We start from the raw sequence: 10213 nt of genomic DNA, 5'->3' as shown, positions 1-10213 counted from the left end.
ATTAGACCACTCTAGCGCCACCAACGGGTCACCAACGGGTACCATTGGATTCCCTAGATCAAGACGAATTAAACACACCCTATGGCATCAATTTCACTTAAATATTTGCTGACATATAGAATAGAATAGAATAGAAGTGCACAAGTGCAACGAAATTGAGGTGGCCGCTCTCAGACTTCAGTGCTATTGAAAAATTAAAAAACAAAAACAATACAAATATATACAATATAACTATACAAATTTAAACTATGAATACTCAGCTTAAGTAAAACAAGTTTAAAAAAAAACATATTACACATCAAAGAGACAAATACAGGTTAGTTTTGTGCATTGTTAAGTGCTATGATGGCTCTTGGATAGAAGCAGTTTCTCAGCCTGTCTGTTTTTGCTTTGAGGGTGCGAAAGCGTCTCCCTGAGGGCAACAGTTCAAAAAGGTGGTGACCAGGGTGTGTTAAGTCTCTGAGGATGCTGTGGTCCTTCCTGAGGCAGCGTGTTCTATAGATGTCCTCCAGAGGTGTCAGAGAGCAGCCAATGACTCTTTGTGCGGTGTTAATGACCCTCTGGAGTACCTTTCTTTCTGCTGCTGTGCAGCTGGCAAACCACAGCGAGATGCCATTGCTCAGCACTGACTCCACAGAGCAGGGTTAAAGGACACTTAACAGTTCCTGTTTTAATTTATTTTTCCTGAGTAACCTTAGGAAATACAGCCTCTTTTGTGCCTTTTTCAGCAGTGCATTGGTGTTGTGTTTCCAGGAAATGTCCTCAATGGAACCTTAAGTCTGATACCCTCTCCACTTGCTCCCCATTTATAACAATAGGCTGCATGTCTGATGTTTTCCTCCTAAAATCTACTTACAGCTCTTTTGTCTTGGAGGTGTTGAGGACCAGATTGTTTAAGGTGCACCGTGTCGACAGCCTTTGCACCTCCTCCCTGTATGCACTCCTCCTGAGATGAGCCCCACCACAGTTGTATCATCTGCAAACTTAATGATGGTTCTCATTGCTCGGGTGGGTGGGGGTGCAGTCATGGGTATAGATGGTGTAGAGTAGGGGGCTCAACACGCAGCCCTGTGGGGAGCCGGTGCTGATGCTGAGAGCTGAGGAGAGATGGGATCCTACTCTAACCCTCTAGGAACGGTCTGTCAGGAAGTTTTTGATCCAATAGCAGATTTGTTGTGAAAGCCCTAAGTCCATCAATTTTGTGACCAGTCTGCTTGGTATGATTGTGTTGAAAGCAGAGCTGAAGTCTATGAAGAGCAGCCTGGCGTAGTTCCCTCTCTGTTCCACGTGTGTAAGAGTGCTGTGGAGAGCTGTGGCAATAGCATCTTCTGTAGCCCTGTTTGCTCTGTATGCAAACTGGTGGGAGTCAAAAGTGGGTGGCAGGCTTGTTGTGATGTGACTCCGGACCAGTTTTTTTTTGATAAAACCGGAAATTGCAGAACATTTATAGAACCTGAAATAGGGTGTGTTTAATTCCAATGGTTCCCTGAAGGGTCCCCTGAACATCCCCTTAATGTTGTGAGGACGTTGCATGGACGTTTGTCTGCGTGAGGACGTTTGTCTGCGACGTCCCCGGGACCTTTAGGGAACCCTACAAAAACGTTCCCCTGCGACGTCCTGAGGTGCGTTCAGAATCGCAAACATCTAACGTTCGCGAACGATTTTAAACATTTTCCGTTAAACGAACATAAGCAAGCAAACGTTTCAAACATAGGCAAACTGTCTGAAGAGGTAGTTCTCCACAAACAGACATGGATTGTGGACTGCAAGAGATGTGCTCCCAGATGGAGATTAACATGGGTATGTGTTGAATTTCATGAAAATATCGTATAGCAATTTGAGTTGTTAATTTATCTTTGTCTCAGTTACGTTTAGAAGCGTATTTTTTCTGAAAGTGTAAATGAATGCTAGTCTTATTTCCTTAACAAACGTTAGCTTTGTTGTGTTTGACGTTTTTATTAGCTTATGATAGATACCCAGTAAAGACATTTAAATATGCTTGATTGAAAATTATAATATAATAATCAGATATTACCTTATCTGAAAGATAATAGTTGGTTGTGAGTAATACGTAGGCTATTTAACAAAAGTGTGTTGAGTAGAAAATTGCTACATATAGTGCCCATACGACCCTGGTGCTACACAAGTTGCTAAAACAAGTAGCGGAACGGTGTCGAATATCAGCACGCGTCAAATATCGGCCCAATTCGGCATTGACATGTTTACATTCACTCTCCTGATCAACTTCGGGCAACTATGGATAGAAACGTAAGCTCCAACAAAAATATGGCATTTAAGCTTTACTTGTGGGAAAAATTACTCTGTAGACCTAATTTAAGCTTGCGAAATAGTGTTTTTTTATAGTGCACTTTTGCGTGTACCTTATAGTGTGGAACACTCAGTGGCGCGACGAATATTTAGTTTGGTCTTTAAGTTGTACCGTCGGATTAGTTCTCTCCAAGATGAAGTTTAAGGGTGCATCTCAATAGTCTTAAATGTAAGAGAGCTGTCTTACAACCTTGGTGTCTGGTCCAGACAGATGTCTGGCACGAGGTCATTTTTAAGGGTGAGATTATTCCAAAATCCGTTGTTTACGATCGTTCTTTTATGACGATAGTATGCTGAAAGACCGTAGGTTACTTACGTAGCTTACGTAGCTAACTTACGTAGGCTAACGTACTGATGTTAGAAAGTTGGCTGAGTCACGCCTTGCAAATCACATCAACCATTATTGATGGTTACAATGATGGTGTTATCGGATAGTGCAGTGACTATTTCTCGGTAACTTTTGAAAAATCTAAGCGCGAAAACGCTGAAAACATGTATTTACATACAGAACACGACCGTCAGCAGAGTTGGTCCGCCATCTTTGTTTACATTTTTCAGTTGCCGGAGGGTCGTGGCGCACAGGTTTGTGGGTAATAGACAGCATCAAGGCTACATCGATGGTTCCTTGAAAAATGACCGTTATGTGACGTATTCTAAGGTGTCTTATGACCCCAAAGAAAAAAATTAAGCAGAATGGGACAGTACTTCCTTTCTTCTTCTAAGACACCAGGGTGCTAAGACAGCATTTTAAGACTATTAAGATGCACCCTAACTGTCATTTTAAACTGTCATATCAAATGCCAAAACAGATAGCATGACGTAATGTAAGTACGGATGCTCACAGAGATCAAATCCGATTACTCTGCTCGTTTAGACCCATGTCAATATGAAGGGCCCTAGTTGAGAAATTGGACGGAAGATGTTCGCCTTCCGTAGTTCCGTTTACAGTTAAACTAAAACAAAGTTGAATTAGATGAAAATGTTGTATTTCCACTAACAATAGTACAATTACAATACCTTTATATTGATGTCTTCATTTTTTAATGCGTAACATACATAATCATGCCATGTTTGTTTTGTGCATGTTAAAGTGAATAGACTGCACCTACAACTGATTCACGTCAAAACAAGGCCACAAAATACCCAAATTAAACAAAAATAACCCTAGTGAGATTAACATTGGTTTGTCAAAACATATTGTGACTAAGGCATTTGTACAGAAATTAAACCGGTATGTCAAGGCAAGAAGAAAAGCATATTATTATCACAAATTCAACGCGGTAAGTGGAACAAAGTGGGCATGGCCGATATTTCACCCATTTAAAAAACGTACTCGAAGACGTGTCACCATAAACATTAACAGAGATATTTAGAATTACAGTTTCTTGCCGTGTTAAACGAGTCGTAAAGGTTGAAAAGGACAAAAAATCTGTCTCGAAAACCGTTGGTTTGGGTAAGTTTATACCTAACGTTAATCTACTAATAGACATAGTATAGCGATTTCTTAAAAAAGCGTCCGATATTCTACACAGTTACGCTAGCGCTTTAGCTGCTAGTTTGTAGAACAATGTTACGTTTGAACCGCTTGTAGGATGTCTCTGCATTTGCTGCTGTAGGGTGCGTAGAAAGTTGAGGTTTGTTACATAATGTAATGTACATATTCACGGTACCGATTTCCTCTCCGATCCGCAGACGCACTTGACCAGCGGACGAGGTGGTAGTCATTGGCAGTAAGTGGAAAGCTGTAGCAGCTCATGTAGTATGTGATATAAGGATAGTGTTCCCCCACTTAAAATATCCCCACTAGGTCACTACAACACTAAAGGCTGAATTATGCTCTGTTTTAGACGTAACGCGTAAGCACGTAAGATACACAACCCCCCCTTGCGCGGTAAAATACCCCCCCTTACGTGCTTAAGTGCGTCGCCCAAAATTCCTGACTATGCGACTAAAACACTACGGCCTTCACAGCTCGCAAAGGCTGTGATTGGCCGGCTACCACAGCCTTTCACAGAGTCTCACGTTTCCGGGTTAATAGCATAGTCTTTTTTAGACCCAGACATTTTTTTAAATCATGAATACCCTGCAGACCGTCTCAGAAGCCTTTTCTTATGGATTAGGAACAAACATAACAGAAGAGGTCCGAAGACATGAACTCCTTTACAAATCCTCTTTAAACACTTATAAGGACGCTCAAATTACCGCGAATATCCCATTCTCACCCGCGATTGTTTGGAGAGAATGTGGTCATTCACGAACAAATAGGTACTTTCATGTTCATTTTCCGCCACTTGTGAGTCATGGTGATATCTTTCATTGAGTTCATATTGACGTGAATCCATCAATTGCACCAGCGAGTTTGATAGAATGAGCCCGGTCTGCTCATATACAAAAGTTAACAGTAACCTGCCGTTACCATGTGGCCAGCACCATTGTAGTTACAAGCATTGACAACATGATGAGATTCTCTCGCCGTTTACCACCTCATCTTTGAATAATGTAACTCATAAACACATCGTTTTAAAGCCTGTCGCAGTCATTAAAAGATGTGTCAATAAACAAACTTTTGCGTCATGTGCTGTCTTTTTCGCCACTGGTACTGAATTGCCAACATTTGTATTTTGTGTAACACATGTATTCATAACATCAAGCCTTTCGCCCACTACACTTTCATGCTCAGGTAAGTTTTTTTCCTTTGTCCTGCTGCAATAAATAGGCTTACTCAACTCAAAATAAATCTACAGTTCTGGCGTCAATTTGCTTTGCAACACGCAACACGGCTCACAAGCCTTGCAACACGGCTCTGCGTCTAAAACGAACCTTAAATCATAACTTGTCTAAAACAAGTTCCTTGTGTAAATTACGTGCTTACGCCTCTGCGTCTAAAACGACCCTAAATTGGCCTTAATGCTTACTGTATGTTAGAAGGACCACCCAGTTTGGGGATTACTGTAGAATGGTTGCTAGATGGTGGTGACTTATCTGTGAGGCATTACTGCAGGAAGATCGTCATTTTGTTAAGTAGGCTGGGTTAACTTAAGGGTTAGTTTTGAACATGCAACTAGTCTAGTATTATTAAGTGTGACTGTCTTGAGAGTGTAGAAGAGTGTCAAATGTTGTCTTGTTTGTTTACATTCCAGATAACTGGCCCAACACCGCTGTTTTGCTCCTCATTGAGACCTGGAGGTCTCTTAAGGAGAAGTTTGTTTGTCCCACCATTAAAAGAAAGCAAGCTTGGGAGATGGTTGCGGAGTGCCTCAGAAAGGAAGCAGTTGCGCTTTTTCTCCGTTCCTAAAACTCAATTTTTCAAAGCATGCCTCGGTTTCTCTGAACACTAAACCCAAGTGCCAACTCCCTAAACCAATTCTGCTAAACTATAAGCACAATTCTCTGCTTTAGACACAGATTTCAATTGTTAGCCGCACTTTCTTCAAAACACAACACACAATTCTCTGCTTTAGACACATATTTCATTTGTTAACCACACTTTCTACAAAATACCAAACGCCATCCTCTCTACTTTGCAGTTTATCAATGCCAAAACCTCCTTGCTTTCAGACAGAACACACTGTTATTCAAATGACAAAACTTCCATTTCCAAAGCTGTTGTGCAATTTGAAATCAAAACTTTAGCTCCTAGTTTGGAGAACAATTTATGGCAACATTGAAGTGAGAGGTGATCAGAGAGGCAGAGGAGTGAGAGTAAGAGGAGGAGGAGGAGGAAAATGATGAAGAGGAAGAGCAAGACGGAGAGCCATTACTGTATCTCTGATGAGATTCAGGCCAATGTGTTCAACCATGTGGTCAACATGGATTTGACCATGCAGGAGGCTGGCAAGGCTGGCCAGAGGGTTCAACCAAACATAAGCCGCTTCTCAGTTGCACCTATTCTCCGGACATTCAGAAGAGAGAATGGGTAGGAAACACTACCTTGACAGTAAAACACTAGTTTGAATGCCTTATCAGGAGCATAATATTCTTGTATTTACTGTAGAATATTTTACAGTGTACTGTATTTGTAAAATTATAAACAAATACAAAGTGCAACCATTGATGACCAAGACATATTCCTAAACATCAATACAGTGAGCCTAGCCACAGTGGACCATGTTCTAAGGAAGAACACCTCGAGAATGAAGCAGGTGTACAGGGTGCCTTTTGACAGAAACTCTGATAGAGTCAAACAATTACAGTATGATATGACTATGTGCAAGTAAGTCATATACGTTTCCACAACTGATTACGTCCTATCAGCACAGAAACATTACTGTACTGTATTGTAATAAAATCAAATGTTACTGTATTTTCAGATGTTTCACAACAATTGTCGATATTGTCTTGAGCAAGAACAGGATGCAGTCTAGTTTTTTTGTCCTTTTTTATTTTACATTTTCCTTTCTTTTTTTGTTGACTGTATCAATATCCTATTGTTTGTTCTGTGTAAATCATCTACACATTCGGTTGTGTTTGCTCTGATGTAAAGGCTACAGCACTTTTGAAAAAAAGAGAAATCTTTACTGTAAGTCGTTACTGTTTGTGAGTTGTTTTATATTTGAGTTAAAACATTATACAGTTACAATATTTTACAACAGGCGAAAGCGTACAGTAACACTGGAGATGAAAAGGCATAATACTCCTGATAAGGCCTTCATACTAGTGTTTTCCCATTTCATAGTAGTGTTTTCCATTGAGCACATCAGTGTTCAATCAATGCTTAGAATGTCTACTCAAATAATGGTCTGTGTTTGTTGTTTGAAAACAAAATACCCTTTTGAGGTGACATAAGTGTTTTGAAACCAAAGTGGCATTTTGCAGAAGGTATAAAGGGTTTTGCATTTTGTGTGAGTGGTTTTGGGATTTTTGTTTAGAGCTAAGAGAAACAGAGGCATGCTTTGAAAAAAATGTGTTTTAGGAACAGAGAAAAACTGTAATGTGACATGGCAGATGTGTGACAACAAGTGAAGGAACTTTAGGCACAGCCGCACAGGTAAGCAAAATCACAAAAACTCAACCCCATGAAGAGGAGAGTCACTCTCGCACACACTTACCTAAACAGCTGGGTAATTTTCATCTCAACATTTCTAATGCTCTTTGCTCTGCACTTTTTGTCTATTCTTTCTATAGATACAAAATCATCCGTGATGGGCATGGGAAGACAGGACAGGGCCGGCGAAAGTGGGAGTATTTCGCCGTGCTGGAAGAACTTTTTGCTGGCGACCCAGCTGTGCAGCCCACAGTAGTCATCTCCTCAACCCCAACATTCACAACCCCTCCCCCACCACCAGATCAGGAAACACCATCAACTTCAGCTACCATGACTACGCCACCGATGAAGCCGAAAACAAAAAAAGACAAATTGGATGACAAATTAGAGGAAATCATTAAATTACAAAAAGAAACGATAGCTTTTCAAAAAGAAAGAAATCACATCCTTAGGCAATTCACTGCAGCCATAGGTTTAGGTTAACGTTCTTTTTGCCCTCCCAAACTGTCTAGTAGGCTAACGTCACGTTTGAGTGAGTGATGAGCGCAATACGGCGAAATGGATGATAAAAAGCTTCTGAATAGAAAGTTTACCTTTAAAAGTTGTGTTGTGCAAAAAAAGCGAGCTTCACTGTTGTCTGAAAATTTCAACAGGCAGCTGGCTGAAAGCACAGAAGTAGTAGGCTTACCTCTGATTGGTAACCTAACTGTTACGGTTCATTGTTTTTTAAATAAGAGGCCTGACTTCTATGTTCACAGCAAACTTGAAAAAAAAAAATATTAAGCCATGGTTTAACTGCACTATAGGCTCAGTCCTTGTTTGTGCACTTTATAATTTTATTTTGTACCGCCCTGTTTGGCAATGTTGTTTTTCAATAAAATGAAACATTGCTTAAAGCAAGCCAATCCACTTTTCCATGTTGATAAGAGCATTAAAATAAAATAAAAATGATGGAAAAAAAATAATTGAAGGGACATTTAGAATAGATAAAAATTTGCGATCGCGATTAATTTTGAGTTAACTGTGACAAAAATGCGATTAATAGCGATTAAATATTTTAATCGTTTGACAGCACTAATAATAAACACAACAAACAATATACTTAACTAATTAGTGATTTCTTAACTAATTAGTGATTCATTTATTAACTCTTTTAATGTTTTAGGTCCTTTTCTGACCTATAACATTGCCGCAATGTCCTCCCTCTTTTGCTGTGCTGCTCTCCTCTGTACCACCCTAGGCCCATCTACAGTGGGAAGGACATCATCAAGACCATCGGTGTCCACAATTACTGCCTCATCTTCTCCCTCATGGATAAGAATTAAATTGTGTAGGACACGTGCTGGCAATTACTTTAGGAATGGTATCAAGTAGGACCATGTCAAGGTGGTGGAGTCTTCTCCATTTGCATTTTAAAAGTCCAAAGGCACGTTCAATGTGCACCCTTGTTGAGCTGTGGATATTGTTATAATTTTTTTGACGCTCTGTTAAATGTCCATTGTCTCGGTATGGGACAAGAAGGTTTGAGTCGAGTGGTAAGCAGAATCACCAAGTAAATGGTACTGGGCAAGGAGGGGATGAGCCGTCAGCATGGCCTTTAGGTCACTGTTCCGGTACACCCTTGAATCATGTACAGATCCAGCATTTCCAGTGTGTATGTGTGTGAAACGCAACTGGCTGTCACATACAGCCTGAAGCTGGAAACTAGCATATCCCTTTCTGTTAATGAAAGCATCTCTATGGGTTGATGGCCCTTTGATGGGGATTTGAGTGCCATCAAGGCATCCCAGGACACCAGGGAAACCTCCCTGTCGCTCTAATCTTTCAGCAGTAGCGGGGTATTGTTCAGGCGATGTCCAGCGTATATATCTTGTCACAAATGCGCTGAGGCCCTCAACTACTTTCATCACATAGTAATGTGAACTGCCCTTGCTGACCCCAAACCTATCAGCCACTCCTCTGAAGGATTCTTTGTTGGCTAGCAGCCACAGTGTTGCCAAGATGCGTAGCTCCAGTGCAGGTTCATCACATTGATTTAGATGAGGTCCAAGGTCTTGGCAGAGTATCTAAAATAGACCAAAAGACAGTAACTACATAGCTTAGGCCTATTGTATTCAGTGTACTGTTATTTCTTTTTTTTTATTGTACGTTTCATTTCTTTGTAAATATGAGCTGCATTTCCTTTCATGAAAGTTGCTATATAAATAAAGTTGTATTTATTATTATTATTATTATTATTATTATTATTATTATTATTATTATATCCTATAGGCAGCAATGGAGCCTAAACTATATTGAAATCATTTACTCCTTTCCGACACAGAAAGCAATAGATAAAACATTTCATATAGCCTATCTACACCCTTACTTCAACTGTTGTCTTGTGCATCCTAAAATGCGATTTGAACGTTATATCGCAGTAAGTGGGTACAACTTCGGCGACGTAGCCCTCTATTCTTGAATTTTCCGTACTGGTTGTCTGCAGTAGGCTTTCAACGAGATCGACCACTTGCAAACCCTCTTCTGTAAACTCTTCCATTAACATGGAGGCTGCCACTAATACCATGGCCTTTGTATAAATTTTTTTCGTTTACAGTTTGTTAAAAACGTTGTTCAAAATTAATTGTTTAATGTCAACGCGCTCGTTGCGAACGTTCGCCTATGTTCGCTGAACTTGAATGCACCTCTGATAACTTTCGGGGGCATAATTTTGTTAGCTGGGTCCTGCATTTTCCATTTAACATATTCTGTACATTTTTTTATATATTTTAGTGACATATTTAGTTTTTCCTATGTTTAATAACTTAATATGTGTATAATAACTTAATATGTGTATTGTTTATTGTTTGCATCAACGTCCCACAAAGAATTCCTGGTAGGTGAAAACTAGCCTGGGTGCCA

Source organism: Sprattus sprattus (assembly GCF_963457725.1).
Source record: "Sprattus sprattus genome assembly, chromosome: 16".
Taxonomy (NCBI): Eukaryota; Metazoa; Chordata; class Actinopteri; order Clupeiformes; family Clupeidae; genus Sprattus; species Sprattus sprattus.
Note: the sequence above shows the minus strand (reverse complement) of the source record.